The following is a 24,347-nucleotide window of genomic DNA, read 5'->3' as shown; positions in this document are numbered from 1 at the left end:
AGAGTACACTGTAAAGGGCCAAATGCGTACAAGCAGGTCGCACCCAGATATCTGTCACTCTGTGGGTCACCAAATCCTATTAAAACTCTTATCGCCTTTGCAAGGGATTAAAATTGTACACTGTGCAGATGGTTTTTGAAACATCTTTCCAGACCTCCCTGACTTGTTCTGCTCAATAACTGCTCACATCATTGCAGTTCAGTATTCTCGTGAGACAGGGTTCTACTGACATTGCAAGCCTGCACACCAGCACCTACTAATGAGCACAATTCCAACTTTCTCACTGACACCAAGCTTCATAAACCTGGCCCTGTCCTGGGTTCCTACAAGCTCCAATATTTCTCGGGCTGCGCTGAGAAAATACTGCTTGTGCATGAAAGCTTAACATCTCTTATTGGGAAAATGTTAGAGGCTATGATGAAGGATGCAATAGCAAAGCATTTACAAATATATAGGCAGATCAAGTACAGACTGCATGGCTTCATGAAGGTGAAGTCATACATGACAAATTTACTAGATCTTTGATGAACTAACAAGCAGGATAGATAAAGGGGAAGCAGTGGATGCAATATATTTGGGTTTTCAGAAGGCTTTTAATAAGGTACCACACGTCAGGCTATTTAATAAGATAAGAACCCATGGTGTTAGAGGTAGTATATTAGCATGGATAGAGCATTGGCTGACTAAGACAGAGTTGAGATGTTTTAGGATGGCAATCAGTAACTACTGGAGTGCAACAGGGATCAGTGCTGGGGCCACAATTATTTCCAAGATATATTAATGACATGGATGAGGAGAATGAACCATCTACAATCAAATTTGCAGATGATACAATTAGGTGGGAAGGCAAGTGATGACGATGACACAAGCAGCCTGCAGAGGGATGTAGATAGGTTAAGTTTTTTTTTAGATTAGATTAGATTACTTACAGTGTGGAAACAGGCCCTTCGGCCCAACAAGTCCACACCGACCCGCCGAAGCGAAACCCACCCATTCCCCTACATTAACCCCTTACCTAACACTACGGGCAATTTAGCATGGCCAATTCACCTGACCCGCACATCTTTGGACTGTGGGAGGAAACCGGAGCACCCGGAGGAAACCCACGCAGACACGGGGAGAATGTGCAAACTCCACACAGTCAGTCGCCTGAGTCAGGAATTGAACCCGGGTCTCTGGTGCTGTGAGGCAGCAGTGCTAACCACTGTGCCACCGTGCCGCCTAAGTGTATGGGCAAATGTGTGGAAGATGGGATATATTGTGGGAAAATGTCTTTCACTTTGGCAGGAAGAATAGAGGAACAGAATGTTATTGAAATGCAGGAAGTCTGCAGAAAGCAACAGAACAGAGGCGTTTGGGAGTCCTCATCACAAAAAGCTCGTTCAGCAGGTAATGTGGAAGGCAAGGGGATATTAGCCAAAAATTCAAAGGGAATAGAACATAAATGTAGGGATGTTAAGCTGAACTATAGAGGCATTAGTCAGACCATAGATGGAATACCTTGAACAGTTTTGGGTCCCTTGGGCATGGCTGGATTGCCTTATAAAGGAGACGTTTAGTAGGTTGGGTCTGTCTTCATTAGAAATTAGCAGGATGAGGGAGAATCTTATTGAAACATACATAGTTCTTAACACGCTTGACAGGGTAGCTGCAGAAAAGTCATTTCACCTTGTGGGCTAGTCTAGGACCAGACGGCATCATCTCAGAACAAGGGATTACACATTTAAGACAGAGAAGAGGAACCTTTCCTCCCAGCGACAGTTATTGGGAAAAAACAGGAATTATCAGATCAGCAAAGATCTCACTGGATGGCAGAACTGACTGAATTGTCTGCTTGTACATCTGGTCTAAATGGGTGGGGGTTCTCTGGAATGTCCTGAGAAGAAACTTTTGGGGTCCTACATATGGTTCCTCCTCCGGCCATGTACCTACTGCCATAGCCATGACTCTTTCTGAGGAATGGACGCCTGGAATGATAGTACCATGATAAACTGCATGTCTGTGTGAAGCTCCAGCAGATACCAAGTAGACTGGACCTGGCACTCCATGGAAGCTGCCAACCTGAAGAAGGGTTACATCCGAAATGTCAACTTATGCACCTCCTGATGCTGCCTGGTTTGCAGTATTCCTCCAGCCTACTGCCTGTCCATGGAGGCAGCCAAACATTCACATGCCAGAGATTTCAGGATCCCAGCAGTGTTGGTGGAGTCAGTTTGCCCAGTGCCCCTGACAAACCTGCCGACTGTTCCTGTTGCCACGTCTACACTTGTAAGAGGTTACCATGGAGTCCTTTCCCACCCGGGGCTGACCAAGCACCTGGTCTCTAGAAGTTCTCCAAGTGTCAATGACCTGGGACACTTCTTTCTCTACTACCTCTGGAGATGTGGCAGTGATATACTCAACAGAAAATGCTCCACATTCTAATTTAGCGACTTTACCAACCAAGGTGTCAGTATCTGAGCTGACAGTGGTGCAGGAAGCATCTTTACTGGTGCATCTTCTGCTGAATCTGTGGTTTCTTCCTCAGATTTTGGTAAAATATTCAGCACTATCTGGTTTTGCTTGTCTCATCCATATGAAACTGCAAGTTTAGCCTTGGAGGAAATACTAATCTAAAGAATGACATCCATATTGGGTTTCACTTTCACAAGCATAATTGAGCCATGTTTCAGGGCTGACCGATTATTTAAATTGGTTGTTAGAAAAGCTATTATTGCATTCAGGATTGTTCAGCAAGTGCAACAAATCTTTTCCACATTAACCACTGCATACATTTTGTACAAGGGAGATTCAAATCATTTTCCCTCCAAACACCAGTGATAAGTGGTTTTAAATAAACAAATGATTTAATTAATAAACCCCAATTGTCCTCAAATATAATTTGCTTTAAATTAAACAGTCCATTTTTGTCTAAGTTTCAAAATACATGTTTTAAGAATTGAAGGGTGGATTTTTTGATGAATATGATGTGTCCAGGCAAGATGAAATAAGGAAGTAGAGGACTGGAAAATAGATTTGTTGATTTTAAAGGATACATATCAGAAGAGGTCCCTCACACATTCCAGTGCGCGCTTTGGTGGACACAGTTACTCAAGCTATACAGGATACTACATAGGTTCACAGTCATTTAAACAAGCCCCACTGCAGCTATAATTGAGCTAGTTCGATTCCATAATCAGGCTTAATAGATTATTTGTTTACTTTGGTAAAAACAATGACTGCAGACTCTGGCACCAGATTCTGGAGTAGAGTGGTGCTGGAAAAGCACAGCAGTTCAGGCAGCATCCAAAGAGCAGGAAAATCAACGTTTCGGGCAAAAGCTCTTCATCAGGAATACAGTATTCCTGAACTGTTGTGCTTTTCCAGAACCACTCTACTCCATTTGTTTATTTTGTTTGTTTTAATTAGTGAACATGGTGGTTAATCACTAAAACATATTCACCCAAGGCCTCAGATGTTCTTTAACAATAGAACATAAGTTTATTACACAATCAAATTACTTAAATATATTTAACAGCTAGAATAATTTCTACAGACAGTATGGGAAGGTATTTAATTGGGATGGGGATATTATACTGCTATTAGATAGGAGCTGTGGAGTATAAATTGGGAACAATTGTTCTACAGGAAATGCACAACAGAAATGTGGAGGCTGTTTAAAGAGTGAGTATAGGATAAATTTGTCCCATTGAGACAGGCAAGGAATGGGAAAGTGAAGGAGCCTTGGATGACAAGAGAAGAGGAGCTTCTCGTCAAGAGGAAGAAGGAAGCTTACTCAAGGTTGAGGAAGCAAGGACCTGACACAGCTTTACAGGGTTACAGGTAGCTAGGAAAGAACTCAAAAATGGACTGAGGAGAGCTAGGAGGGGGCACAAAAAAGCCTTGGCAGAAAGGATTAGGAAAACTCAGAGGTGTTCTACACTTAACACGAGGAATAAGAGACTGATCAGAGAGAGTCTGATCAGGGATAGTGGTAGGAACTTGTGCCTGGAGTCTGAAGAGGGAGGGAGGCCCTAGAGGAGCCTTTTGCTTCAGTTTTCATGAGGGTGAGGGGCCTTGTTGATAGTGAGAACACTGTGGACCAGGTTAATAGGCTTGAACAGATTGATATTAAGAGAGTGGATGTGCTAGAAATTTGGATTGACACATCCTTAGGGCAGGACCAGATATATCCAAAATTACTACAGGAAGTGAGGAATGAGATTGCTGCACCTCTGGCGATGATCTTTGCAACCTCACTCTCCATGAGGATAGTACTGGATTATTGGAGGGGGATGAATGTTGTTCCTCTGTTCAAGAAAGGGATTAGGGAAATCTCCGGTAATTACAGACCAATCAGTTTTATATCTGTGGTAAGCAAGGTACTGGAAAGGAGTCTGAGAGATAGAATTTATGACTATTTGGAAAAACATAGTTTGATTAAAGATAGTCAGCATGGCTTTTTGAGGGGCAGATCATGCCTCACAAGCCTTATTGAGTTCTTTGAGGAGGTGACAAGACAAGTTGACAAAGGTCAAGCAGTGGATGTGGCATATATGGATTTCAGTAAGGCAGTTGATAAAGTTTTACCCCAGTAGACTCATTCAGAAATTTAGGAGGTATGGGATACAGGGAAATTTGGCTGTCTGGAAACAGGATTGGTTGGCCGAAAGAAGGCAGTGAGTGGTAGTGGATGGAAAGTATTCTACTTGGAGGTCAGTGACGAGTGGTATCCCACAGGTATCTGTTCTTGGGCCTCTGCTTTGTAGTTCTTATAAATGACTTGGATAAAGAAGTGGAAGGGTGAGTTAATAAGTTTTCTGAAGACACAAAGGTCAGTAGTGTTATAAATAATGTGAAGGGCTGTTGCACGCTACAAGCTATTGATAGGCTGCAGAGCTGGGCTGAGAAGTGACAGATTGAGTTCAACCTAGATAAATGTGAAGTGATTCATTTAGGAAGTTTGAATTTGAATGTTAAATACACGGCTAAAGGTGGGATTCTTGGCAGTGTGGTGAAACAGTGGGATCTTAGGGTCCATGTCCATAGATCCCTCAAAATTGCCACCCAAGTTGATAGGGTTGTTAAGAAGGTGTATGGTGATTTGGCTTTCATTAACAAGGAGATTGAGTCAAAGTACCATGAGGTTTCGCTGTAACTCCCTGGTTAGACCAAACTTGGAATACTGAGTCCAGTTCTGGTCATTTCCTTAGAGTAAGGATGTTGATGGTGCAGAGGAGATTTACCAGGATGCTGCCTGGATTGGAGTACTTGTCTTATGAAGAGAGGTTGAGTGAGCTAGGGCGTCTCACACTGGAGAGAAGAAAAAAGGTGACTTGATAGATGTGTACAAGGTAATGAGTGACATAGATAGGAGTAGATAGCCACAGACTTCTCCCCAGGGCAGAAATGGCTATCACGAGGGGTCATAATTTTAAGGTGGCTGGAGGAAGGTGTCAGAGGTAGGTTCTTTATCCAGAGAGTAGTTGGTGGGTGGAATGCAATGCCAGTGGTGGTGGTAGAGTCCGAGACATAGGGACATTTAAGCAACTGCTGGACAAACACAAAGATGGCAATAAATTGAGGGGCATGTAGGTTAGGTTGATCTTCAATTAAGATAAATGCTCAGCAAAATATTGTGGGCCGAAGGTCCTGTACTATGTGTACAGTTCTGTGTTCTGATAATTTCAAAACCCATAACCAAACAAAATTTTTACCAGTTTCCCAATACTATCTGTTACAGTGACTCAGGTGCACAGAAGTTATATTCAAACCTCAACCCTTTCGGGTTGGCATGGTGGCTCAGTGGTTAGCGCTGCTGCCTCACAGTACCAGGGATCCGGGTACAAATCCACCTTGCGTGACTATCTGTGTGGAGTTTGCACATTCTCATCATGTCTGCATGGATTTTCTCCGAGTACTCCGGTTTCCTCCCACAGTCCAAAGATGTGCAGGTTAGGTGAATTGGCCATGCTATATTGTCCATGGTGTTAGGTGCATTAATCAGGGGTAAATATAGCATAGGGTAATGGGTCTGGGTGTGGTTACTCTTGGAGGGTCTGTGTGGACTTGTTGGGCCAAAGGACCTGTTTCCATACTGTAGGGAACGTAATCTAACCTAATCTAAACCTCTATGACTATTCCAGAACAACTCGCTACTCTTGTTTTTTATTTAAAAAGAAATTAAATCTCTTCACAGAATAACAAACGCCTATCTTCATCTTTTTCCAACTCCAAACTCCAGCAAGAAATTATGCGGTTTTCATCAAAAAAAAGCCTCTCAGTTTAAGTGGGTGTTTTCTTAATAAATGGATCACATTCAGGAAAGGCCAGAGGCAACGAGCAGCTTCCTACAAAAAATCAATAAAGACTTTAAGTGTTGTATACTCTATCTGCATTATACAAATAACATTGCAATTTGGGATTACGGAGCAGATTTACGTGATTACCAAGCGTGAGGAAATGCAATCAGAAAGAAAGTCTTGCCCACCCTGCGTCAAGATTCAGCAGAGAACTGCACAGAGGCCAACAATACAAAACCGCAGGTCACCCTACCTCGAATCTACGCCAGAGTCATTTAAAATCTCTGCCCATGATTGCAAGAATATCTCAATTTGTGTAATTCAGAGCCTAAAATGTCAACAAACACTTGGTCATTTCGTATTTCATTCAAGAGGCATAAACTTCATCAGTGTTGATGTTATTTGCAGTTTTAGATTTCATATTTTTTGCAGAACATTGAAAAGGAAGAGCAGTAGTACAGTGGTATGCTATATCTGAAAATATATGCTGTGGAAATCCTATTGAGTAATTAAATGCACAGTGACAGCTGACTATAACACATATTATCAGCATAGGAAGAAGCAAAAAAATGTTCCTATTATGCCCGCAACACTATATCATACCCTGCCAGCAAGTCAATGTGTCAATTAAAATACTCCAGGATGGCAAGAATTTCTGATTTTGGTTGCAGATTCTTGATGTGCTTGGGTTAAATGGGAGGTGGAGGGGGGGGGAAGACACTAACATTCATTACGTGAATGTTAGATATCCTTGATGTAGCACAAATACACAGTTATGCCTGATACAGCAGCCCAATATCTAGCTCAATAAACGTTACAATAGAACAAGATTGACAGGCAAGTCCTCAGCATTCAGTAAAACAACAGTTTAGCTGCAGCAACTGACAGAACACCAAATACAATGAGACACAACTGGGTCCAGCTCCAAAACAAAAGTGAATCAGAACAGGTGAGATGATTCTGCAGTACAGTTGACAAACAAGGATGGAGAAACTGTGTGACTGCCTCCATCTAAACAGTCTTCCAATAAGACTAAAGCTCAGAATTATGAATGTTTAAGAGGTCTGGAGATAAAACAGAATTCATTAAAAGGGGAATATATGATTTATGTAAAAGATAAAGGATGTAAGAAATATATATGTGTGTGTGTGTGTGTGTGTGTGTGTGTGTGTGTGTGTGTGTGTGTGTGTGTGTGTGTGTGTGTATGCACCTGTGTACATTTTGAATATAAAAAATAATGTATGAGCTACTTGTTCCATAATGCAGTAATATGAAGTGTTCAATAATGAAAGCACCAGATGGCATGGATCAGACATCTGTCCATAACCTAAAGGAAATACATTTTGAGGAAGGGTCAGATAACTAGACATAAGAAAGTCAACTGAAAGGAATTGGGTTAACAAACATTGGAGAGCCTGATCTGCAAAGGAGGTACAAGAAGATAGAAAGGCGGGAAATTTAAAATCATAATTCTTCCTTATTCTGAAGCTATTAGCAATGCAGGGTCCCTGCCCACATACCCACACAGACTAATTTACATTTCCACATTTGTTTTTATGAGCATCTAGCAGTTGTGAACATAGAAGTCGAATAATTAAAAAACAGCTGATTTGCAAACCAGTTCCATTCTTTTGATTTTACAGATCATTTCTATCTGTTATGTGAGCTGTAGCTCTCCAGTCCTTTGGAGTAATTAATCAAGCAAGCTGCAGGATTAGAAAACTCCTTTTCACTTTTAGGGAATCATCATTTAAGACAGCACATGGTTTTAATCTGATTTTACTGCACACAGTCTTCTTGTATAATAGTATATGGCTCCCTGATTCCATTTGTTAGGCAGCCAATTGGTTTGTAGAATTTATTCGGTTTTACCTTCCTAAATGTTAGAAATAATCCTGAGATTATTTGCAAACATTAATTTATATTAATAGTGGAAAGTCTGTATTCTCTTATCATGGATTTATTGATCCAATTCAAGAACCTCTATTCCATACTTAATCCGTCGAATGCTGGCATCACATTCACACTGACGAAGTTTTAATATTTTACAGCAACATTTTCTGAAAGTGGCTTGATCCAATTGACTGCTTGACAAACCACAATGCAGCAGTTGTGACAATTAGTTGAACTTTTACAGAAGAATTGAACATAATTAATCTGCATTTGTTTTAGATTAGTGCAAATCTAAAACCAGACTTGACTACAGTCAGCATTTTAATATAATGGTGGAATTTAATCATACTGACCAAAGCAAATTCATTGTAGGTTACTTGACCCAACCAAAGCAAAAAGTGACTGAAAGTCAGAAAATATTAATACTAAATAAATTCTTGGAACAGGTTTCAAAGAAAAACAGCGGATATTTAATTGAACTACTTCTTTCAAAACCTGCTAATGAATGTTTTAACTAAATTAAAATAGGGCTTATGCTCGAAACGTTGAATTCTCTATTCCTGAGATGCTGCCTAACCTGCTGTGCTTTGACCAGCAACACATTTGCAGCTGTGATCTCCAGCATCTGCAGACCTCATTTTTTACTACTAAATTAAAATAGTCATGCAACTTGTTTTTTAAGCCAAAGTAACTATGTAGAATTTATTGAATATACTAATATTTAATAAAATAGGATTCTTTAAAATGTATCAATGAGATAAAGAGAAGAAGCTTTCCAGCATGTTTAGCTTGAGACAGTCTAAGAAAAAAGTGAATCGGACTTTATTCTGAGTTATTTATAAAATAAAACTGACGTATCCAACAGGGCTGTGGCAAAATCCGTTCAAAAAAGTATCAAGGTATAATAGATTAATTGTAGATAAGGTCACCCCGGGCCAAAAATAATCTTTCGCAGTAGTTTACAAGTTGGAGAAAAGGTATTAGTAGATGGAGAAAAATTCAAATAAATTTATATGGCAGTAAGGTGCAATTTGAAGATTGGTGCTGTTTACATTTTAAAGTCAAATCTTAAGTTAAACTGCACAGGAGATGAGGGCAAGAATTTACATGGTGGAGTGGCAGGGACTGTGAAACAGGACTGCACTAGAAATGTCTACAATTAGTTTTTGTTCTACAGGTCAAGAATGGAGATGAGGAGAAAGGCCATGCCATATCTTTTCTTTTCAATTCCAAGTTCGGTTTACTGTACGGAGTGGGGTGAAGACAGGGAGTAATGTTAGGGACTGGGATAGCTCCAGGGAGCATGGTAAGTCAGGACATTAATTACTGACTGCCACAGTTTCTTTCCTTTTTGTATAATCTTTGCCTCCTCAAGATCTGCATGTTCCCCAATAGTATTCTTAAGGTCAGCCTGTTGCTCTAAATTCATGCCAAATTCCCTGATATTTCAGTTTGATCAGCCATATCCTTTGATCTAATAACGTACTAACATCCTCTGTTGTCCTCGTTATCATCCCTTACTTTTTCATACCCAGAACGTTCTAGTAACCTTAAACTCACAACATTCTTGTAATCTTCCTCTTTACCTCTCATCAATTAAAACCAAGGCTGACTTTGCTATGATGCTCTGCTTTTACTTTCATGGTCTTTATCTCCTTTTACCCTTATTCTCATCCTAATATGCTTCAATCCCTTACTGTCTTACAGCACCCCACAATTAGTGCCTCAGATATCCCTTCAACTCACTCTGTATGGTACACTTCTCACTCCTGCAATCCTGATGTAATGCCGCTGTGTAATACACGTTTCGGCTGTGTATGTTGATGTGATATTTCAAGATGATACATTCAAACCTTTCAAAAGTACACACAGGCAGCAGCAGAGTGTAGCAGCTAGAAGCCAGAAAAGCCAATATTAAGTAGTTGCTGGAATGAGTGTGTTATAATGAGATACAGGACAGTGTAGCCACTACAAGGTACAGGGGGTGGTGGTTTTGGGAATGGAGAAGGCTAATCACGAGGAGAGGTTTATGAGGACAAAAACAGTCACAGGAACAGCCTCAAACTGGGGACCAAAGTGCTAAAGAATGGGGATTTTTGGATTGTGGGAACAAGTTGCAATTCGACAGCCAAACAATTAAAATAAAAAGTGCAGCTGTTAATGAATGGCTTTCAAACTTAACTGCACAGGAACCAAAACAAATTAGCAGAGCTCTTGAAAGAAAATTCACAAATTTGTGCATTTTGCCATCTGCTGGTCAGATTGTACAATTAAATTGGAACAAGTTTACATAGGAGGTTGCCATTATAAATATGCATTTGACAATTTAGAATAATTTTTAAAAAGCTAGCATCCAAGTATGACAAAAGGACAGCATTGATTGCAAGATTCAAAATTGTTAGTAAGCTACAGATTATGTCAAAGAAATCCTAAGTGTTCTTTGCGAACATAACATTGTGAATAAACAGTACAAGCCCAACCACATTATTTTAGGAGGCCCACTCTTCATAAGAAATAGAGAAAACTGCTTCAACATGTTGAACAGTATTCTTAAAAATCAGCTTCTCCTGTTTTGGATTAACAACAACAACTTGGAATTCTACAGCACCTTAAAGTCGTAAGATGCTCCAAGAGCACGATTAAACAAAATCGACACAGCACCATTCAAGGAGAAATGACAACAAATGTTTAAAAGCCAGGTTAGGAAAGTAGATCTTAAAGAATATCTGAAAGGAGGAAAGTGAGGAAGGAAGGCAATGAGATGTAGGGAAGGAATTCTAGAGTTAGGATCAAGACGGCTGAAGGCTAGGATTCCTGATTAAGGGCTTATGCCCAAAACGTTGACTCGGCTGCTCCTCAGATGCTGCCTGATCTGCTGTGCTTTTCCAGTGCCACACTCTCAACGAGGAATATAGGAACACAGGTACAGCAGGATGCCATTCAGCACCTCAAGCCTGACCTGCCATTTTATGAGATCTTGTTGCTCTGTGACCTCACTCTAAATGCCTGCCTTGGGTCCACATCCTTGATACCTTTGTTTAGTTTAAAAAAAAACTTTCCTAGATTTGAATTTAAATTAGTGTCAACCACCATTTGAGGGAGAGAGATCCAAACCTCCACTACTTTTTGTGTGTAACCTCTGCTGGTAGAATGATTGGAACTGTAAAAGCTCAAGAGGCCAGATAGATGAGTCCAATCGTGAGGCTGGGGGAGATTCATAGAAGAAGATTCAAGTGTAAATGTAGGTCAGCTGGCTGAGGGATGACGAGTGACTTGGTGTGAATTAGGACATGTACAGCAAAGTTTCAGATGATGTCAAGTTTAGGGAGGATCCAACTGAAAGTATTTCCATCGGCAGATAATGAGGACATAGGAAATAGAGATTTTCACTTTCATTATTTAGAATTCTCACAAGCGTACATGCTGTGATCCAGATAGAAAGAATGCTCTGAATATATTTGTAGAAGTATTGCAAATTGTTGATACACAGTCCACAGTACTTTTATAGTATTGGTTAGGGTTGGAGTTATGGTCTCATTGTAGGTTTTCCACTTGGTCTACAGGAAACTGACCCACTCTCAGTGCCAAAAGTATTTGTCGTTACAGCATTTTCATAAAAATTACTGAGAAAAAAGAGGAATGAAACACAGGAAATAACTTTGAAGGAGGGGAAAAATAATGACTAGTGACTGAAACATCATGTGACAGTGGAACATGAAATAAAGTAGATAGATAAGTAATTGATGGAAGTGAAAAATATATCAAAAGACACTATCACTTCAAAAGAATATTCTGGGACAGTTAAGCAAGATGAGAGCATTCTTCATGCACTTATGATAACACTGACAATTTATAGCCCCTAAATTGTAACAATCAGAGCCAACTTACTGTGCACTGCAGTGAACAAAAACTGTTTATTTTATATTCTGTCCAATACTTTATATTTACAGATGTGAAAATAAGAAACTCCTGTCAGCATTTAGGAATCGTCTTGTTAAAGGTATACTTCTGGCTCCACAGATAAATTGTTTAAAGTAGAATGACAAATTTACAGTGTTCAGGTCCTTTCCCCTTTCCAGTTCCACATAAAGTATAACAACTTGACCTTGCAACTTTGACAGATATGTTACCATCAGATTATTCATTTGTCATATCCTCCCTCATATATATTTAAAATCCACACAAAATGTTAAAAGTAACATTGTATTGAGCATAAAATAGTAGAACCACATATCCACTCGTAGGATTGCAAGATGTTTGCTTCATAGGATGTCAAGTCTGTAGTAACCCATTAAAATTGCAGTGCTCATATGAGAGTGAGAGTTAGAACATGGGGCAGATAGGCAGAGAAAGACAGACTGGCATGCGCAGTGTACAAATGTCAGACCTGTGTGTAGTCACACAATCAAGTAATTACAGTGGTCTATAGTTAGATCAGTATCTCTATCAACAGTGCTTCAACTTTCTGCCTGAGATTAATTCCGATTCTTTGCTGTAATTCCAGCTGACCTGTTTTCATTGGTCAAACCTCATCAGGTTTGGCTCAGCCACCAGATTCTGCACTTAAATGTGAAAGCAGAAATCAAAACAAGCAAATCAGTCAGTCCCATCAAAAAATAGTGACAGCTACAAAATGTATGCATGCCTGAGCAAACTTCCCATTCTCTGCAGCAATGGGAATAGTCTATGCTTGGAGAAAACTGGTTTTACAATCCTCTTTGCAAATTGGAAACAGGAAAACATTGCTTGTCTTCTGATCAACTCATGGAATGGCAAAGTAACAAAAGGGAAATATAAGATAATCTATTTTGGATTATAAAAACTTCAAAATTATTCATCTGAAATCTTGAATTATTGTTTCCTCAGTAACTAGCTATTTCAGGTCCTCTTTACACATACATTTCACCCTCAGAACTCATGTCGTGACTGCACTGTTTGCAAATAATGGCAATTGCAGAACAGAACAAACAACAGCTCAGACAAACACAGATCCTCTCTGTAGATTCAGAGTTAGACACTAGGCACAAAATCCCTTGACTGTGCGTTCAAACCATGAAGGTGTTAAGAACAGGACCCAAAATGTCTTTCACTGTGCAAACTTATATGTCTAGGATCAACTTGCTTGCTCATCTATCTGTATTTCAAGTGCCTTCGTGCCAAGTTCTAGAACTGTAAAACTGTATCACAAATTATTTTATCACCTACTTTGTGAAATTATATGAATTCCCAGCACCATACAGGATCACATACAAGTAGGATAATTTCTGAATAAAAGAAAAAAAAGTACTGAACAGGATACTGGAATCCCTAAATGAAGTTGCATCCCACTTCCCTCATGCAGTGTAATATTTTTGAGAACAAATTTATTTGTCCATGAATTATCTCATTATGTAAATAAAGGTCAGTTTATGAGAGAAAATAAATACACAATCACAGATAATATAAGCAGGTTAGGCTGGAATGAGAACGCACATATGCATATAATTAATCATAAGATGAGGTGCCAGAGCAAATGGTTTCACTCAAGTAGACTTGCTGCAATTTGCCAACGTAAAGTTTTAATACGGGCTAGATGTTTGTCCTGTCTTACGTATGATGATGAATTACACACAAGTGGGTGATGTATTTAGTAACTCACCTGAAATACACTCCCTGGCAGGTTTGACACATAATAAAGTCACTTTACCTGCTCTTCAAGACTGCCTTATCTTGTTGTGATTAAGTGTAAAATGTTCATTGTAAGACTGAGGTATTGATACTATCTAGATAACCAATTAAATAGACTGGTTACACAGTTGTTGAGGTCACAATTTCAACAACTCATTCTGCTCAAAACCTTGTGTGGAAGATAATGAGCAATCTGTAGGTCAGAGTTAAATTCAGGCAGCAGGTGGCTCAGAGGTTAAGTGCTACTTTACAGCACCAGGGACCCAGGTTTGATTCCACCCTCAGGTGACTGTCTGCGTGGGCTTGCTTCGGTTTCCTCCTACAGTCCAGAGATGTGCAAGTTAGGTGGACTGGCCATGATGAAGTGCCTATAATGTCCAGAGATGTGCAGGCTGGGTGGATTATCCATGGGAAATACAGGGTTACAGGGATAGGGTGGGGTTAGATTTGGGTGGGATGCTCTTTGGAGGACTGGTGCTAACTTGATGGGACGAATGGCCTGCTTCCATACTGTAGGGTGTCTATGAAACTGTTGACTACAGCTCATACCAAGGTTGGTGAGAAAAGAATTCTGAATGTGTGATCTTACGAGAGATTTTAGTGAAAATTATAGATTTTGGAAAACAAAACTGTAAGATTTGTACAGGATTGCAGCTAATGAAATTAACAACCATGTTATATTGTTATGTGCTGCTGAACAACGACACCTTTTCATCTTGTTTTCAGGTCACTTGCAAAAATACAGTTTTAAAGGGAACCAACTTTTTATTATATATGTAAAAAGAATGCTGATTTGTTAGATTGGTAGAGGTTTTGCCATGGAGAACATATCAGTTTGATGATTATTAGTTAACAGCTGAGCACCGTTTCAATTTAAACTAGGTTGGGACTCTAATTGTTCAAGGCATTGCCCTGAGGAATGAACCAGATAATGGCATTTATTTAATTTATTAAGTTGAAATAGGCACAATGTAAGCACACATTGTTTCTGTCTGCAAAGAATATGGCCCTGTGTGCTATTACACGTCGCCTTCAGTCTATTTAGTGTGTAACACTGAGCTGACTGAAACTCTTTTATTGGTTGTTGCGTACTTCTTTATATATTCAGGATAATTTACTAAATGCTGTTTAATCATGTAATCAAATCTAATATTCAACATGGCATCTTGAGATTGAAAGCATGAGCTGGTACAGTTTGGTTAAATATATTGCATGTTGCAAACAACCAAAAGGGAAATGTTGTTTGAAATGATCCGCCAATATTTGGAATATATGGTTTATATACCTAGCATCACAGTGGCATATAAATTCATCCTTGACTCATCCTTGTGATAGGTAGAACATCTTTTTGGCTTGAAGGCAACAAATCTTTGGCAGCGACCCCACTTGTGGTGATGCTCCTTAGTAGCAGCACGAAACAGCTAGCTAGCTTCACCTGTTGCTCAACTTTTGAGATACTTCAGCTGAGGTAAACTGGCCCACTCATCATGACCAAAGGTGGCGCATTCATGAGTTTGCCCATGACCATGTGACCACTCATGACTGTGTAGTCTTTCAGTTATTTCCCATACGTTTCCTTCACCAGTTGTTCTACCTCGTGGGGAATATAAACTCTTGATTCTCAGGATACATCTTTCCATGCTTTTACCCAGAATCATCACCTTTTGATAGCTAACAATATGTCAAACCTCTGACTAATTCTCCCTAGTTCCTTATCATCCTTATGGTGATAAACAAGAATCCTGCAAGAAAGTTGTTATCTGCACATACATGCTGCAGACAAACGCTGTCCTGTTTTTAGATTTTGCTTTATTAAAGAGGTTTACTCTCAGTGGGAACTCTCAACTTGATACACTAAAAATAAAAACACTTGTACTGTTCCCCATTCCTTGAAATGTGCCTTACCGTTATCTTAAATTTTAATTATAGTTATCTGTTTAGTGTATAAGCACTCATTTAAAACAATATCAGATTTCTCCTGAACTCTATGGTTAAATGAGAAACGAGCACCACCATAAACTACTGTTTCAGAATTAATGTAACATTTCCCACGTAATCCACCTCAAAACAACTGATAACTCTTTGCAATAATTCAACAAAGATTGAATTGAAAAACAGGAATCGAATAAAAACAAAACAACGGAACACCTTAGGACTTTCGTTTTTTCAGTACATAAGCACTTTATCATTATTGAGTACAAATTTAAACACTTCCATATGCCTTTTAATGAAGTCATGGGCACTTCTTTACACAAATTATTTAGTTCCTTGTTTTTCATCCCTCTTAAAAATACAATGAAATCTTTGAGAATGAACACACGAATCATTGTGTTTAAAGTCTGCCTCTCACTAATAAATGTTGTAGGACTAGCTCAGTTCAACAATGATAGTATATAATGCAGATGTAGGTTTTATCTCAGCACTGAAGGCATACAAGATGAAGTTTCTGCTAGCCAAATTAAAAAAGAATACTTTCAGATGAGATCATCTATTAAAAAAATACTCTTACCATATGCTTCTTTCACTTTTCCAGTATTCCTAAGCTTATTTATGTAGAAAACAGCTATACATATTTGAATAAACAATTTACTTGCCAGTAACTAAACATGAAGAGTTTTGATAAAAGCCTGAAATTGTTGCTTCGTGCCAGTAAGCAATACAATTTATTCTGTTAAATGTGATCTTTCACTTGTTGACACTGATCTGTCTGCAAAGCATAAATGGAAGACTGTACTAATGAATCAGATTTGCCAGAAAGGCTTCACAATTACTCTTCTTAGAAGTGTTTTTGTGTGATAGCAGACATTGGAATTGTGGTGAAAACAACAAATGCTGGAAAATCACAGTGGGACAGACAGCCTCCATGGAGAAATAGAGAGCAGGCTAACAAGTCGAGTCTAAATGACTCTTCACTGGAGCTCCTCTCGTGGTGGATACACTGTCTGATTACCAGCAGTGGGACTTGGGGACAATGAATGTGAGTACAAACCTCAAATGGTCAGAGTAAAGTCACCTACATTGAACAAATGGTGTGATGGTACACATTTAAAAGTTCAAAAGTTTAAAAATTATCATTATCCATTGGGTAATTATTGTAAGTACTCTAGCATGGACTCTATCCTCCTTATCTTCACCTTTTTTATTTCAGTGAGAAAAACCTATTTCTCTGTGACTTCCCACGGAGACAATGAGCGTCTTTAAGATGCTGCACATCAAGATACTGTAGGAAGGCAAACATACATCTGACTGAATACAATAAAATTCAGTTATCAATAAAGAATGCTACTCACCAATATATGGAAGGTGGAGCTAGATAGGTTCTTGATTGGTAAGGGGATCTAGAGTTACAGAGAGATAGCAAGATAATGAGGTTGAGAAACAGATCAACCATGATCGAATGACACAGCAGGCTCGATGGGCGGAGTGGCCTAATCTGCTCCTATGTATTATGGTAACTGAACATTAAATGACCCCTTAATAAAAGGAACATATTGTAACAATTACAACAGAGGGCTTTGGATTGCCATACTTGTTATTCACTGACAGAATATTCTACACATGAGGAAATATAAGCAATTAATAATCACTGTATTAATAGTATAGAATAATGGAATTCATACAATGTGGAAAGAGGCCATTTTGTCCATCAAGTCATGACCAATCCTTCAAAGAGTATCCCACCCAGATCCACCCCCTTCCATATCCCCGTAACCCAACATTTACCATGGCTAACCCACCTAGCCTACACATTCCAGGAAAATTCCCATGGCTAATCCACCTAACCTGCACATCTTTGGAATGTGAGAGGAAATTCAAGCAGAACACTGAAATTCCATGCAGTCACCCAAGGCGGGAATCGAACCCAGATCCTGGGCAGCACTGCTAACCAATGTGCCACCATGCCTGCCATGACTGGGATCTGTGACATGATGCACTTTAACAATTAGCATATTTGAGTGACAAAACATATAAAAATTAATTCGACAACTGGGTACTGAAGGCTATGTAGATACGTAGCATGCTGGGAGACTGGTGTAAGCTTTGGTGGAGGCTTTAAGGTTTAAAACAAAAAAACATTGAACATAAGCTTAATTCAGAACTGCACAGACATAGATAAGACACCAGCCATTTAGCTATGAAGAGACGTAACCATGACAATGAATGTAAAAGTAGTAACTCATTACCATTTCAGAGAGATAGTTGCTTCAAATGGGAAATTATTTGCATTTTCATGGGAAATGGCCACTGGACATGGACACAGCAGGAACTTAATTGCTAATATAATGAATGCATTTATCTTAACTGGGAGTCTTCCTCATGAGACATTGATACTATCATTGTCTGCAAATACTTTTGGTCACGAGACAAATGGTATACTGCAAAGAGACAACAACGTAAAGAAAACTTTGTTACATTGAGCAGTGTCTCTCAAGATGTATTCCCATGTACATAAGATACATAAAGCCTTTGCCTTGTTTGGACCATATCTTTTGAATGTCATCTGAAACACTGTTATCGCATAATAGCTTTAACACTTCAATTAGCATAGCAGTATATGTGCCTCTTTGGACAGAACATCACATTAACAAAGGAGAGTAAAGTACAATGCAAGCAGGTGATTTGTTGTAATAAAAATGCAACAAATAGTTTAAAAATTAAGGCACTTTTACAAGGCCAGATCTTCAAATGTTACAAACCAACAAAACTGCGGATGCCATAAATCAGAAACAAAAACAGAAATTGCTGGAAAAGCTCAGTAGGTCTAGCAGCATCTATAGAGAGAAATCAGAGTTAGTGATTTGGATCCAGAGACCATGGTTATGCTCCAGATGTTATACAACTGTGCATGTGTGATGCCATGGCTTTCCTGGTCACTATACAACCTTAACAACCTAAATATTAAAGGAATAGAGCACTGACCACACAATAAATCATTTGGATAAGAATACTTAAGCACAAATTATGCAGCATACAGTGGTTACATTTTGGATCAAGTTGAGAAAAACTGTATCTCTGTGCCTGAGTTATTGCACTCCTTTGAAGTCTTTCAAATCAGTAAAGATTTGGTAAACACACATGGTTTGAGGAGCAATAAGGTTTTATCCAATTTTGCATTAAGCATTTTAGGACATAGCTGTGCTCACTCAGTTTAATACTAACAATCCCGGTTTATAAACATGGCTAGTAATTGGAAGTTTGAAAAAAATACATATAAAACTTTATGATTAGAATACAGAGAATCTGTCCACATTTTCTGTAAATAGCAAGTAAATAGACTTTGGCTTCAGAGAAGCTCAACATTTAAGGAGAAAAAAACCTCAATGGGAATCTTGTTAGTGACCAACAAGAAGTCCCGTTTGCAAACCAAGGTGTGGAATGGTATGAGATCCCTTATAACAAGGTTGCCATGCACTTTGTGGGGATATATAACTCGGAGATTACTAGTTCACATTCCAGGCTATACTGATGTCTGCAAGGATTGAGGTAAGACGGTCAAAAATCACGTTTGAAGTTCTGCCTTCTGGAGCATGGTTCACAAAGTCCTGCTTTCAATATGTGACAGTCTGCTAATGCAGATCAAATCGAGGATTTGACTTTAAGTTTAATGTTCACTATTAGTTGAATTGCCTAATAATCCCCACTGTCCTGACTGAGAGAGGTGTCCTGCTACCTCATGAACATGTGCCTGCATTTTAACATCCAAGAAGCAATGAAAAACAAAACAACATTGTAATAGTTTTACAGCTGTCTTTAAGGTACCTGGACATTGTGGTTGCAGTATGGTTGCAGATATGCAGCTACAGAACTCATTTTCAACTGACAGTAAGTTTTGTTTATGCTGTCTTGCTGCTAATGAAAGAGATAGATGCAGGCAGGTCCTCTACTGGTGCTTCATCATTTATCGAGGCAAAGCCCTACTCCATAAAAAAAGTATTCAAATGTGCAGACAATCTCAGTTCATTGGACTACTTGTGCTTATCTGCAGCAGTAGTGTCCCTGCTCTTAGCCAGGAGGCCCACTTCATGTCCCAATGTTCTAGAAATGTGTCATAACACCTCCAAACAAGATGTTTGAAAATATCCCCTACAATTTTTAAATACGATTTAAGAAACATCCTGACAGTCCAAAGGCCCCCTGGCCATTTTACAAACCTGGTTTTATACCAGACTGAACTCAGCTACCTTGGTTTCAAAACCAAAAAAATACATGTTTTTCCTCCTATCATCAAGCATGCCTACAGCATGGCCAATGAACTTCAAATTTATATATAGTGGGTTTACTTCCTATTTTACATTTGTATGTAAACAGATTAGAGGTTAGTTTGTTACAAGCCACTTTCGAATGTTCCTTGACAAAGGAACATAGGAAGGCCATTCAGCCCATTGAACCTGCCTCTCCATTCAATAAGAATGTGGCTGATCAAACATCTTAATGTCTTTAACCATCAGAATCCTATATGCCATCAGCAATCAGAAAGCTATCAATCTCGACCCAAAATATACTGAAAGACTGATCTTCCCTAGCCCTCTGTGATATAGGATTTCAAAGGTTCACAACACGTCAAGTAAAATAATTTTGATTCATGTCGGAAGTAGATCCTTCTTATTTTTACATAGTGTTCCCTGGTTCTAGACTCTCCAACTACAATAGTCATCTTCCATGTGTTGTCTATCCCTTTAAGTATTTTGTCAATTTCAATAAGATCTTGTCTCTTTCTTCAAGCTCTAAAAATACAGGCCCAGTTTGCCCAACCTCTCTGTATAATAATGTCTGCCCAATCTCCACATAGTACAGTTTGCTCAATCTCTAGATAGTACAGTTTACCCAACCTATCTGTATAGTACAGTTTGCCCAATCTCTCTGTATAATATTGTCTGCCCAATCTCCACATAGTACAGTTTGCCCAATCTCCATATAGTACAGTTTACCCAACCTATCTGTATAGTACAGTTTGCCCAATCTCTCTGTATAATACAATTTTATCATTCTGGGAATAAGTGCAGTGGAAGTTGAGCAGACTGTCTCTACGGCAATAATATCTTTCCCGAGATGCAGAGAACCCAAGCTGCACATAGTGCTCCAGATATGGTATAACCAAGCTCTTATACAAACTAGGCAATACTTGTTTACTCCTGGACTCAAATCCTTGTGCAATAAAGACTAACATTCCATTAGCCTTCTAATAGCTTGTTGCTCATGCATGATAGCCTGCAGTGACTTATCAACAAGGATACCATGGTCCCTTTGTACAACTATACATTGCAACCTCTTAACATTTACAGAATATTCTGCACATCTGTTTCTCCTATCTCCTATTTTCCCACATTTTGTTCACCTGCCATGTTGTCGAAATCCTCCAGATGCAACTTTACATCTTTCTCTCAACAAATATTCCCACCTAGCTTTATATTATCCACAACTTTGGAAATTTTACATTTGGTCCTCAATTTCAAACTGACTGATACATCTTGTGAAGAGTTGGGACCCAAGTACCGACCCTTGTCATACACCACTAGTCCCAGTAGTCAATGGTCATCAATCTACCTTTAACTCAAAAGTATTCTATGATCCTACCTCCACTGGCTCTGTGATAGAGAGGTGCAAACATTCACAATCAACTGTATAAAGTGGGATTTTTAATCTGTGCTCCCTTCAACTAGGCTCCTATAAAGCAAATAGTCATAGTCATAGAGTCATAGAGATGTACAGCACAGAAACAGACCCTTCAGTCCAACTCATCCATGCCAACCAGACATCCTAACCTAATTTAGTCCCACTTGCCAGCACTTGGCCCATATCCCTCCATACCCTTCCTATTTATATATCCATCCCGATGCCTTTTAAATGCTGCAATTGTACCAGCCTCCACCACTTCCTCTGGCAGCTTATTCCATACACACACCACCATCTGTGTGAATAAGTTGCCCCTTAGGTCCCTTTTCTTCTCTTTTCCCTCTTCACCCTAAATCTATACTTTGTCTATTATTCCTATCCACGACCCTCATGAATTTATAAACCTCTATAACGTCACTCCTCAGCCCCTGATGCTCCAGGAAAAACAGCCCAGCCAATTCAGCCTCTCCCTATAGCTCAAATCCTCCAACCCTGACATCCTTGTAAATCTTTTCTGAACACTTTCAAGTTTCACAACATCACCTCAAGAGTTTTGACTTTTCAAGAAGATCACCTCTCATTCCATTCAATTCCATTGGATAAAGCCAAGTCTGTCAAACCTTTCCCTCCATTCCCATATCATTCAAGTGAACCTTCTCTCAACCTCTTCCAACGCATTTACATCCTTTCTTAAATAAGGAGATTAAACCTCACACAGGAATCCAGATGTACTTTCACAATGTAGCAAACAGCAGCCATACATCCCTCCTCTTGTAGATATTTCAAATCAATCTGGTTAGATATGTTAAAACATAGATCTCAAAGAGGTGTGATTTAAAATTCTGATCCACCACCACAGAGCCACAAGAGTGCTTTCCTACTTTTATTTCTATAACCTTTGCAATAAATAATAACCTTCCATTTTGCCTTCCTAATCACATGCATTACTGTATTTGGATGCTAACATTTGAGATTCATGTACCAGGATACCCAGACCCCCCTATACCTCAGAGTTTTGCAAGTCTTTCCATTTAAATAATTTGCTGCCAGATTAGGCAGGTTCAAATTTCTCCAAATTGTATTCCATTTGCCAAAGTTTTTTGCCTGCTCAATTAACCTCAGTTTAACCCTTTGCAGACTCTTTCTCCTCTTTACAACTTTTTGAATTTTCCATCAACAGCAAAGCATACATTTACGTTTTTTACTCTTAGTAAAAAGCATACATTTACTTTTTTTACTCTTAGTCATTGATATAAATTAAAACAATTGAGGCTCCAATATGGGGCCCTATGGCAAACACATAACACCTACACACCCAAATTGATCCATTTATGTTTTCCCTCTGGTTCCTGTTAGCCAATCAATCCTCCAGCCACACTAACAGGTTACCCTCTCCTTCATGAACTCTTATTTTATGTAAAGACCTTTGATGTGGCACTTGGTTAAATATCATCTGGAAATCTAAGTACAATACATTGATTTGCTCACTTATGTATTGCTTAATATTTCCTTAAAAGAACTCTGACAAATTAGTCAAACTGAGTTCCCTTTCACGAAACCATGTTGACTCTGCCCGTTAGTATACTTACCCAACATATGCACAGGGGTTAACCACTCATCTTCAAATGTGCACTGGTGAAACCTAGAAACAACCAAAATAGTTTTAGTATTTCTACACACCATTACTAATAGGTGATTTAATCCTTACTTTGCACCAAAACCCAACTCCCTCTGACTGGGAAAGTTCCCTCATTCCCTGCAACAGTAAAGATTCTTCAGACACATTGCTGGCAGAGACATACAATCACTTAACTTGTTCACATTTGCCTAGATTCTCTGCAGCGGGTGCTGCACATTTCTCTCTCTCTAATTGTTGTAAGCCATGCAACATTCAATAGAGCAAGTGTATATCTAATAAATAAAAGCTTTTCATTCTCCAGTGACTGCAGAATCAGGCTCATAGTGCTGTAGAGCAGCCACTACATCAAAGAACTGAAAGCTAAGCATCTGAACTGCTTCCTGTGGAGAGATTTGAGATACTTAACAGTTCAAATGCCATCATGATTCTTGAGAAACACATAACATTTAATTTCAATTGCAGTTAGAGCTGGTGACAATGTATAAGTGAAGCTTGCATGCCTATCAACACCCAGCTTGATCACACTTAAAAGACTCAATCAACTTATTATTATAGACACACAGTTCAGTTCCTTTTTAAACAGGAACTTCCTGGTCAGAGTCTGTGTTTCCTATTAAGTGCCTCAGAGCATGCTTTATGCCACTATGAAACTAAACTAGAATTAGCATACCAGCAGCAGACAAGATTAATATGTACTTAGAGAGTGTGTTCTGTTTCATAGATTATGTAACATAGGTAAATTTTGTGTTCAAGAAGATTTAATCCATAGAGACACATGGATTGTTCTGTAAAGGGAATGGAAACCTCAAGCTTAGCATGGATACAATTCAGTTTCAGACTTCTTTTACCTGCAGCGGAGAAGGTCTGCTTTTCTGTGACTTAGTTCAAACACTGGAGTCCTTCTGAAACATACAGAATGAGCCAAATGACCCACCAGTGGCTTCTAAAACAATCCAGATGTGCCTTCTTTCTTGTGAAAATCCATGATTCACTCCCATCTCCTATGTACTTGGGCCATTGGGTTTTTACATTAGTATAACTGCAGTAAGATACATTGTGTCTGAAGTAAGGCTTTATTCTGATCAAGCTACAAAAGTTTCATACCCTTTTTCCAGAAATAGGAGGAGAAAAGTGAGCTTTTCCCACGCTTAAACATGCCATTTTATTTTAGTTATGAACAACAATGATTCTCAGATATAACTTTTAACCATTGCACTACAGAATTCAGTCAAATAGCCCATACACTCACTGCT

At 39.0% G+C, this 24,347-nt stretch overlaps 1 protein-coding gene across 6 annotated transcripts in view; it reads right to left on the bottom strand.

The window, feature by feature from the left end:
• Positions 1-24,347, bottom strand: part of myocd (myocardin) — a 633,805-nt gene that overhangs the window by 510,725 nt on the left and 98,733 nt on the right. For 3 of the 6 annotated variants that reach the window (XM_060844259.1, XM_060844268.1, XM_060844267.1), the window contains exon 2: positions 23,045-23,097. The exons of 1 other annotated variant lie outside the window; for it this stretch is intronic. The gene's annotated coding sequence lies outside the window, so the exon portion shown is untranslated. Of the gene's footprint in view, positions 1-17,131; positions 17,180-23,044; positions 23,098-23,942; positions 24,142-24,347 lie in introns of those variants that run through there. 2 more of the 6 variants (XM_060844261.1, XM_060844263.1) reach the window with 2 other exon arrangements.

This window comes from Hemiscyllium ocellatum, chromosome 25, assembly GCF_020745735.1.
Source record: "Hemiscyllium ocellatum isolate sHemOce1 chromosome 25, sHemOce1.pat.X.cur, whole genome shotgun sequence".
In the NCBI taxonomy this organism is placed as follows: domain Eukaryota; kingdom Metazoa; phylum Chordata; class Chondrichthyes; order Orectolobiformes; family Hemiscylliidae; genus Hemiscyllium; species Hemiscyllium ocellatum.
Note: the sequence above shows the minus strand (reverse complement) of the source record. Positions and strands in the feature narration are given on the sequence as shown.